Here is a 9,794-nt window from a genome sequence, read left to right on the forward strand (position 1 = left end):
AGCACTTTTTGGCTACTGTTTCTTTTACTTTTGGTCATCGAACTAATTGATTTATTGACTTTATCAGGCTACTTTGTTCAGGTAAACACTCAGAAGAATTTATAAATTATGGAGTTGATTTTATATTTAAATAGGATTAAAAAGTACAGGACAGTGTTAGATATGTAATAGATACTTCATAATTATCAGTCAATATGTCTGTGGGAGTGAGCTTGTGGCTCCAGAGAAGAAATTGAAAATGTCCAGGGTAAAAAAAAGTCATTTATTTTGCATGTGGAGCGAAGGGACAAACAGAACAACCAACTCTCGGAATTTATAAGTGGAAATTCTGCTTCTTTCATTTCATAATTATCTCTAGTTTTTTGCCATTTTTTATCTTCATTCCCTCTACAACTGTATCTAGCCATTGTTCTTTTTGTCTGTGTTTGGTCTACGATATTCTCACTGTTGTACTCACCCCCAGCCAGTTCACAAAGTTTTTAAGAAGTTTTGATGAGAATTGTTGAGTATTTATAATTTGGAGGAAAATAACATTTTAACTAGAAAGCTTGAGACGATTTACAGCCTATACATATAGCATTCTGATTATTTAATTAAGATTAGAGAAATTCATTGTCCTAAGGTTAAAGTAAGAGCCTTAAAGTCCTATGCAAGATAAACAATTCTGAAGGTCAGAGAATTAAATCAAGAACTCAGCATTGTTTGCTTAGTAAAAGCATACTGTTACTAGATCCTAACATATAACGTCATAAATATAAAAATAATTACAATAAGTGAAGCATTAATAAGTGTGTGATGCATATGGTAAGTACTATATAAAGAAATATGAGAATTTGGCAATCTCTTAATAGGGAGTTTAGGTAAATAAAGAGCATTGAATTTAATTTTCTATGAATTACTTATAGTATAACATGCATCCATCTAGAATCTACTTATGAGTGTGTATTTTCAGTGTTAGAATATAATAGAATGATTTCTCTGGATTGAAAATATTTGGAATAACCTTTCTTATATGATATTTCAATTTTAGAGAATTTGTTTTACATAACTTTATCTTCCTTTATTTTAGTATGTGCATGGTGCAATACACAGTTCTCATTTTTAGTCATCTACCTTTGGCCAACAATTTGGTCATTCTCTCTAGAGGAATCTCAGGATTCATGGCCACTTTTTGATTGAAAATTTTATTAGTGATTTTGGATCCAATCCTGTTTTGTATGGTCACAGTGGCCAGAGGTGAGACAGTGAGCACCACACACCTCTTCAGTGTCTTCCATAACATAATGATCAGCACCAGGAAGTCCAGGTGTCTTTAACTTCAAATAAAAGCATTAAAACCCCTTTCATGCTCTGTGCTGGATTATGAATCTCTTGGTAAATATCAGAGTTCCCTTGTTTATGACTGACAAATGGAATGACAAAAGCAGCAGTCTCACTCTGTTGCCCAGGCTAGAGTGCCATGGCATCAGCCTAGCTCACAGCAACTTTAAATTTCTGGGCTCAAGCAATCCTTCTGCCTCAGCCTCTCTAGTAGCTGGGACTACAAGCATATGCCACAATGCCCTGCTGATTTCTCTATATATTTTTATTTGGCCAATTAATTACTTTCTATTTTTAAGTAGAAATATGGTCGTCTTCTTGTTCAGGCTGGTTTCAAACTCCTGACCTTCAGTGAACCTCCTTCCTTTGCCTTACAGAGTACTAGGGTTACAGGGGTGAGCCACTGGGCACAGCCAGCACAAACTCTCTTGACACCAAGAGCACACTTAAAAAATTGGCTCAATTAGAAATGTTAATTCCTTGGGATTGGAAATCTCCTGTGTGAACAGTTATATCTCTGATTAAATTTTTACAATTCACCACTTGGTGCAGGGATAAGATGTGTCAGATACCCTAGCTAAATTAGCTGACAGACCCACCAGTAAAAATTTCTGGCTGAAATTATGGGTGAAGAAAATTGGTTTGATATTAATGTTCAACTAAAATGTGATGATCAGGCTATTTCTCAAATTCAACAGTGCTGTATTAAAGTATGGAAAAAGATACCTTCTCTTAGACTGTAGCTTCCTATATAAATGTTAAACAAAATGTTAATGAAACTCATGTAGATTTTATTGCTAGATTGTAAGAAAGATATGGTGCAAGAAATGGTTAGTCCTCCTAATTTAAGGAATAGTATTTTACATATATTGGCTTTTAATAATGTTAAATCTAAATGCCAACGGCATTATGCCCAGCAAAATTAAGCAGCATGGTGTCACCGCTGCCATGGCTGCTGAGCCACCAAGGCGGTGGCTGTGATCAGCCAGGCAGCCCAGCACCAGCTCCCCACCACCGCACACCAATGGCACCTTATGTAGCAAGTGGAGCACCTGGTGGCTGAAAAAACGTTTAAGAAATTCCCAAAAGATTTGCTCAGACATTTAAAATGCAACTTTTGGCTGAGACTGTTGGCACAAAAGGTAATTTTAGAGAACAAAAACCATCTTGTGACAATGGCCTGTTAATACCATCTACTGATATATATATACATATATATACATATATACTGATATATATATCAGTTATATATATATCAGTTATATATATAATCAGTTATATATAATCAGTTATATATATATATATTAGTAGATGATATAGCTTGCTAGACTCTGAAAATTGCAGAAATGTCTACAGAACTCATATGTTCAACACTATGTTTTTCAGTCCTAGACACATTGTAGAATATATTCCTTCCTCAATGAAAGAATGAGTGAATGAATAAAATATACAGTGGAGAACATCACAGACCTTAACCTCAGTGTTTAGGTACTTACTAAAACCAGGGGTGTCTTTATTCTCTGCTGGAGATACTTTTGTTTTTGTATTTAAAAAATACCTATATTATACAAAGTATCTAGAAAAATAAAATTCATAGAAAGAAAAATTAAAATGGTGGTGCCAGGGACTGAACAAATGCAAAAATGGAGCTATGTTTACTGGGTGTAAAAAAGTTCTGCAAATTTCTTTCACATAGTGTGATTATACTTAACACTACTGTACTGCATACCTAACAATGTGTAAGATGTCAAATATTATATTGGGTGCATTTTACCACAATTTCAAATTGTAAATTACCTATATAGTCACCAAGTGGTTTAGAATGGGACAGGGTTATTCTTTATATATTATCACATTGGTGATATTGGCCACATTGGCCAGAATGTTTTCTCAGCCATGAACACCCATTTTTGTTTTCATTTTTGCTTTTATTCAGATAAGCCATAGAGGGTTTTGATTCTATGTATGTGCTTAAAATTGGGAGAGGTTTTAGACCTCTTTCAAAATATTTTTTTTAGAAAATAGATATCCAAGCTGAGTTCCAATATTATGTCCATTACCTTGTGGGTTTGCCCTACACAGCAAGCCCTTTCCTTGCAGCATTCAGGAGCAGTTCTAGTAACAAGGCAGGTCCTCAGAAGCCAGAGCATGTGAGTGAAGCAAGAAGAGGGTGGGGCATGAAATAAGATCCTGAGAGGTGAGAACATGGTTGAGGGGTATAGACAGGAAAATGGGCAACCTGAGTGATCTCTACTCCAGCAGAGGAGAAGCACAGGAATGCTTTTGTCTCAGGACAGCAGAAGACCCTAGACCAGGCCAACTGCCAGAGAGTACTGAGAGAGCCCTGGACTGGATCAAGCAGTGGCAAGGCCACCATGGCACACCAGAGAGAGAAGGTGATCTAAGATGATATTGATCAGAACTAAATTGATCTTGTGTCAGGTGGCTTAGAGGGTGGAGGATGGGATGGGTATATATACACCTAATGCTTGCAGTGCTCACCGTCTGGGGGATCAACATAATGGAAGCTCTGACTCATGTGGGGCAAAGGCCATATACATAATGAAAACATATTTACCCCTGTAATATGCTGAAATAAAAAAAAAATTAAAAAGACCTCAATCTTTTGGGAAAGGTACTACAAGGAGCTACTAACCCAAAATGTCTATACTCATCATTACAGAAATGCCCTCCCAAAGTGAGAGACATGGTGATTGGTACAATGGGCAAGAGTGGGGAAGGCACCCCAGGAAGAAGGAGTCAGGGGTGAGGATGGGGGTTGCAGGTGATAGTGAAAGAGAAGACACCTTTTTGCACACCCCAACCTCTTTCATAGACTTCAAAAATAGTAAATTTGGAAGAGGTGTCTCATTCCATATCACAGTGGTAAGTAGGCTCAAATCCCATCAATTCCTTAATATTTCTCTTACCTGACTCCTATGTTCTTACCTCAGTAAAAAATACCATTCTGCACTTCATCTCACTTCTAATATTACCTGAATCTACCTCTCTCCTTCCTCAATGCCAAAGCCTCAACAGGGCCCTAGTCACTGCCACCTTGACTGGTCTGATGGGTTCCCAACTATGCTTTTCCCCTGAAAGTTGGCTCCTCCAACCCATCCCCTACGCCACTACTAGCTAGAGGGATGCTAAACAGCCAGTTTTAACACATCAATCCCTCCATAAAATTCTTCAGAGCCCTCCACAGTCTCTGAGCTTTCATAATCAGTATATAAAGCTCCTTTGGATTGGACTCTAATTCCTGATAGTTTCCTTCCATACTCTCCTTCATCATTCTGCCTGTGTTATTTTCATAAATGTTTAAGTATCTACTATGCACCAGCCACTGCTGAAGGATCCTACACATGACACATGCTCTCTCACCATTTACAAATAAATGGAATTCCTAATTACACCATGCCATTTTCTACCACTTTACCTATACAAACATTGTGTTGTTTTTTTTTTTATTCCTGAACGCCTTCTCCAAGTCCTGTGCCTAATTAACTACAATCCATAGAAGCCTGACTACAGAGATAAAATGTAGTGTGTTTTCTTTACTTATAACTTACCTGGTTTTCTTTAGGAGCCTCCAGTCACAAATTTCAGGGAAAAAAAATTAAGTCAAATTCCCATTTTACAAATGAGAAAACTGAGAGTCGGTAAGCATAAAGAACGCGTTCAAAGTTATATACCAAGTAGAGGAGCTTGATTTGCCCAAAAGTGGTACTTATAAGTATGCCATATGCCTTCTTTCCAAATGGCTTGTTTATGGAAATTTATGCATTACTTATAGGAGCTTTTGGCTGTGAAGAAGTTTTGCTATATGCTGAGTGGCAAAAACTTGGTCCATTCAACCAATTTAATTAATCCCTTCTGGCAACTTTAAGACTTTATAAGGAAGCACAATCACTCAATTAATGTCCCTTAGGCAAAAGATACATTGGGGTAAAGTGAGAGAAACTAGAACTTGTATCGATGTTTACTTTTATCCTTAAATGTAGTGATGATGCTTTGCAAAGATACTGATAATAGTAAATAAAAACTCTCTATGTGCATGAATTAGGGGTGCATGCACCAAAGGTGTTTACTAGTAGGAGTTAGAGATAAACAGTATAGGGGCTCCTGTTCTCTACTGACCTCTGCTCATTTCTTTCTACTCTCCACCCAGGTCACTCCCCTTGAGCCACAACTCACCAAGCTCACACTCAGGTTCTTCCCACCTATCCTCACACAGTGCACTCACTACCTTCATCCAGGCCTCTGCTCAAATGGATCTCCCTAGGGGGATATCGCCCACACCCCACCCCACCATTAACTCTCGCTCCACTTATCCTGCTTTGCCCCTCTCCATCACAGCTACATTTACCTCACATTATATATTTGTGTCAATCACCACAAACAGAATGAGAGTTCAGGGATCCTGGGAGCCTTCTCTGTTTTGTTTCCAGCCTTTTCTCCAGAGCAGTAGGAATTATGACCTGAATGGGTAAATGTAGATTTTTCTCTTCTGTTACCATGTACCCTCATGAGTGTAGATTATTCTTTGGCTAAACTTGTTTGGCTGCCTGGTGGATTTGTCCTATGTACAGGCCAGTACTGTCTCTTCCCATGCCTGGTTTCTGCTTGGTATCCAAAAGAACATTCTTCAATACTGAAAATGTTCTCTATCCATGCTGTAGTATAAGCAGTAGCCTTTAACCACATGTTGGTATTTAGCTCATGAAAAGTGTCTAGTGTAACTAAAACATTGAATTTTTTTATTGTACTTAGTTCTTTAGAATGTTACTGTAATTATGAGAGGATTTCAATTTTTAGAAATTTAATTAAGGAAAAAATATTTCAAAAGTACACATTCGAAAGGTACATGGTATGATTTCTATTTTTTTAAATTTCTTGAGATTTACTTTGTGTCCTAGGATATGGTCAATCTTAGAGAATGTCCCGTGAGCTGATGAGAAGAACGTATAGTCAGTGGATTTTGGGTAAAATGTTCTGTAAATGTCAGTCAGACCCAATTGTTCTAGAGTTTTGTTTAAGTTCATTATTTCTTTATTAATTTTCTGTTTGGAGGATCTGTCTCATGCCATCAGTGGGGTATTGAAATCTCCGGTGATTATGAAGTTGCTATTAATCAATTTGCTTAGCTCCAGTAAGGTTTGCTTTATGAATCTGGGTGCACCTAAGTTGGGTGCATATATATTTAAAATTGATATCTCTTCTTGTTGAAGTGTGCCCTTCACCATTATATAATGACCCTCTTTGTCTTTCACTACTTTTGTTGGTTTAAAAACTAAATCGTCTGAAATTAGAACTGCCACACAAGCCTTCTTTTGGCTTCTATTTGCTTGAACCCTAACAGAAACTCACATTTCTACACAAAAACGTGGAAATTAAACAACCTCATACTAAATGATTACTTCATAAAGGAAGAAATCAAGACGGAAATAAAAAAAATTCTATGAAGAAAACGACAATGGAGAGACAACTTATCAACTCCTCTGGGACACAGCTAAAGCAGTTCTGAGAGGAAAGTTTATCTCCATAAATGCCTATAACCAAAAGTCAAAAAGATCACAAATAGACAATCTAATGAAACGACTCAAAGAGCTGGAAAAAGAAGAACAGACCAACCCCAAACCCAGCAGAAGAAGTGAAATCAACAAGATCAAATCACAACTAAACGAAATTGAAAACAGGGAAGCTATCCAGGAGATTAAGAAAACAAAAAGTTGGTTCTTTCAAAAAATAAACAAAATTGACACACCATTGGCTAAGCTAACGAAAAGCAGAAAAGAGAAATCTCTAATAAGCTCCATCAGGAATAAAAAAGGAGATATCACAACTGATCCCAAAGAGATACAAGATACAATTTATGAATACTACAAAATTCTTTATGCACACAAACTGGAAAATGTGGAGGAAATGGACCAATTTCTAGAAACACACAGCCTCCCTAGGCTCAACCAGGAAGAAATAGATTCCCTGAACAGACCAATCTCAACAGCTAAAATAGAAACAGCAATTAAAAATCTCCCTAAAAAGAAAAATCCTGGTCCAGATGGCTTCACACCCGAATTTTACCACACTTACAAAAAAGAACTAGTACCTATCTTGCAGAAACTATTCCACAACATTGAGAAGAACGGAAACCTCCCCGACACCTTTTATGAAGCAAATATTACTCCAATACCAAAACCAGGAAAGGATGCAACAAAAAAAGAAAACTACAGACCAATATCCCTAATGAATACAGATGCAAAAATTTTCAACAAAATCTTAGCTAACCGAATCCAGACACTTATCAAAAAAATAATCCACCACGACCAAATGGGCTTCATCCCAGGGATGCAGGGATGATTCAACATACATAAATCTATAAATGCAATTCACCACATAAACAGAAGCAAAAACAAAGACCACATGATTCTTTCAATAGATGCAGAAAAAGCTTTTGACAAAATTCAACACCCTTTCATGATACGAACACTTAAGAAAATAGGCATAGAAGGGACATACCTAAAAATGATACAAGCCATATATGACAGACCCATAGGCAACATCATACTGAATGGGGAAAGATTGAAATCATTCCCACTTAAAACTGGAACCAGACAAGGCTGCCCACTATCTCCACTTCTGTTCAACATAGTGCTGGAAGTCTTGGCTACAGCAATCAGACAGGAAAATGGAATCAAAGGTATCCAAATAGGGTCAGAAGAGATCAAACTTTCACTGTTTGCTGATGATATGATATTGTATCTAGAAAACCCCAAAGATTCAACCAAGAAACTCCTGGAACTGATCAATGAATTTAGTAAAGTCTCAGGATACAAAATCAATACACAGAAATCAGAGGCATTCATATACGCCAACAACAATCTAATTGAGAACGAAATCAAAGACTCAATTCCCTTCACAATAGCAACAAAAAAATTAAAGTACCTAGGAATATACTTAACCAAGGACGTAGAAGACCTCTACAGGGAGAACTAAGAAGCATTGAGGAAGGAAATAGCAGAGGATGTAAACAGAAGGAAATCCATACCATGCTCATGGATCCGCAGACTCAATATCATCAAAATGTCTATACTACCCAAACTGATCTACAGATTCAATGCAATACCTATTAAAATCCCATCAGCATTCTTCACAGATATAGAAAAAATAATTTTACACTTTGTATGGAACCAAAGAAGACCCCGAATATCAAGAGCAATTCTAGGCAACAAAAACAAAATGGGAGGCATTAATATGCCAGATATCAAACTATACTACAAAGCTGTAGTAATTAAAACAATATGGTATTGGCACAAAAATAGGAATATTGACCAGTGGAACAGACGTGAGAATCCTGATATAAAACCATCCTCATTTAGCCATCTAATCTTTGACAAAGCAGACAAAAATATACGCTGGGGAAAAGAATCCCTTTTCAATAAATGGTGCTGGGAAAACTGGATAGCCACCTGTAGAAGGCTAAAAAAGGACCCACACCTTTCACCTCTCACAAAAACCAACTCACGCTGTATAACAGACTTAAACCTAAGATATGAAACTATTAGAACTCTAGAGGAAAATGTTGGAAACACTCTCCTAGACATCGGCCTGGGCAAAGAGTTTATGAAGAAGTCCGCAAAGGCAATCACAGCAGCAACAAAAATAAATAAATGGGACATGATCAAACTACAAAGCTTCTGCACAGCCAAAGAAATAGTCATGAAAGTAAACAGACAACCTGCAGAATGGGAGAAAATTTTTGCATCCTATGCATCCGATAAGGGACTGATAACTAGAATATACTTAGAACTCACGAAAATCAGGAAGAAAAAATCAAATATCCCTATTAAAAAGTGGGTAAAGGAGTTGAACAGAAACTTTTCTAAAGAAGACAGAAGGATGGCCAACAAACTTATGAAAAAATGCTCAAAATCTCTAATCATCAGGGAAATGCAAATCAAAACCACAATGAGATATCACTTAATTCCAGTGAAAATGGCCTTTATCAAAAAGTCTCCAAACAATAAATGCTGGCGTGGATGCAGAGAGAGAGGAACACTCCTATACTGCTGGTGGGACTGCAAACTAGTTCAACCTCTGTGGAAAGCAATATGGAGATACCTTAAAGTGATACAAATGAATCTACCATTCGATTCAGCAATCCCATTGCTGGGCATCTACCCAAAAGATGCAATGACACTCTACAAAAAAGACACCTGCACTCGAATGTTTACAGCAGCACAATTCATAATTGAAGTGCTGTGGAAACAGCCCAAGTGCCCATCAATCCAAGAATGGATTAATAAAATGTAGTATATGTATACCATGGAGTATTATTCAGCTCTAAGAAACAATGGTGATATAGCACATCTTATATTTTCCTGGTTAGAGATGGAATCGATACTATTAAGTGAAGTTTCCCAAGAATGGAAAAACAAGCACCACATATACTCACCAGCAAATTGGTATTATAG

This window comes from Microcebus murinus, chromosome 8 (genome assembly GCF_040939455.1).
Source record: "Microcebus murinus isolate Inina chromosome 8, M.murinus_Inina_mat1.0, whole genome shotgun sequence".
Taxonomy (NCBI): Eukaryota; Metazoa; Chordata; class Mammalia; order Primates; family Cheirogaleidae; genus Microcebus; species Microcebus murinus.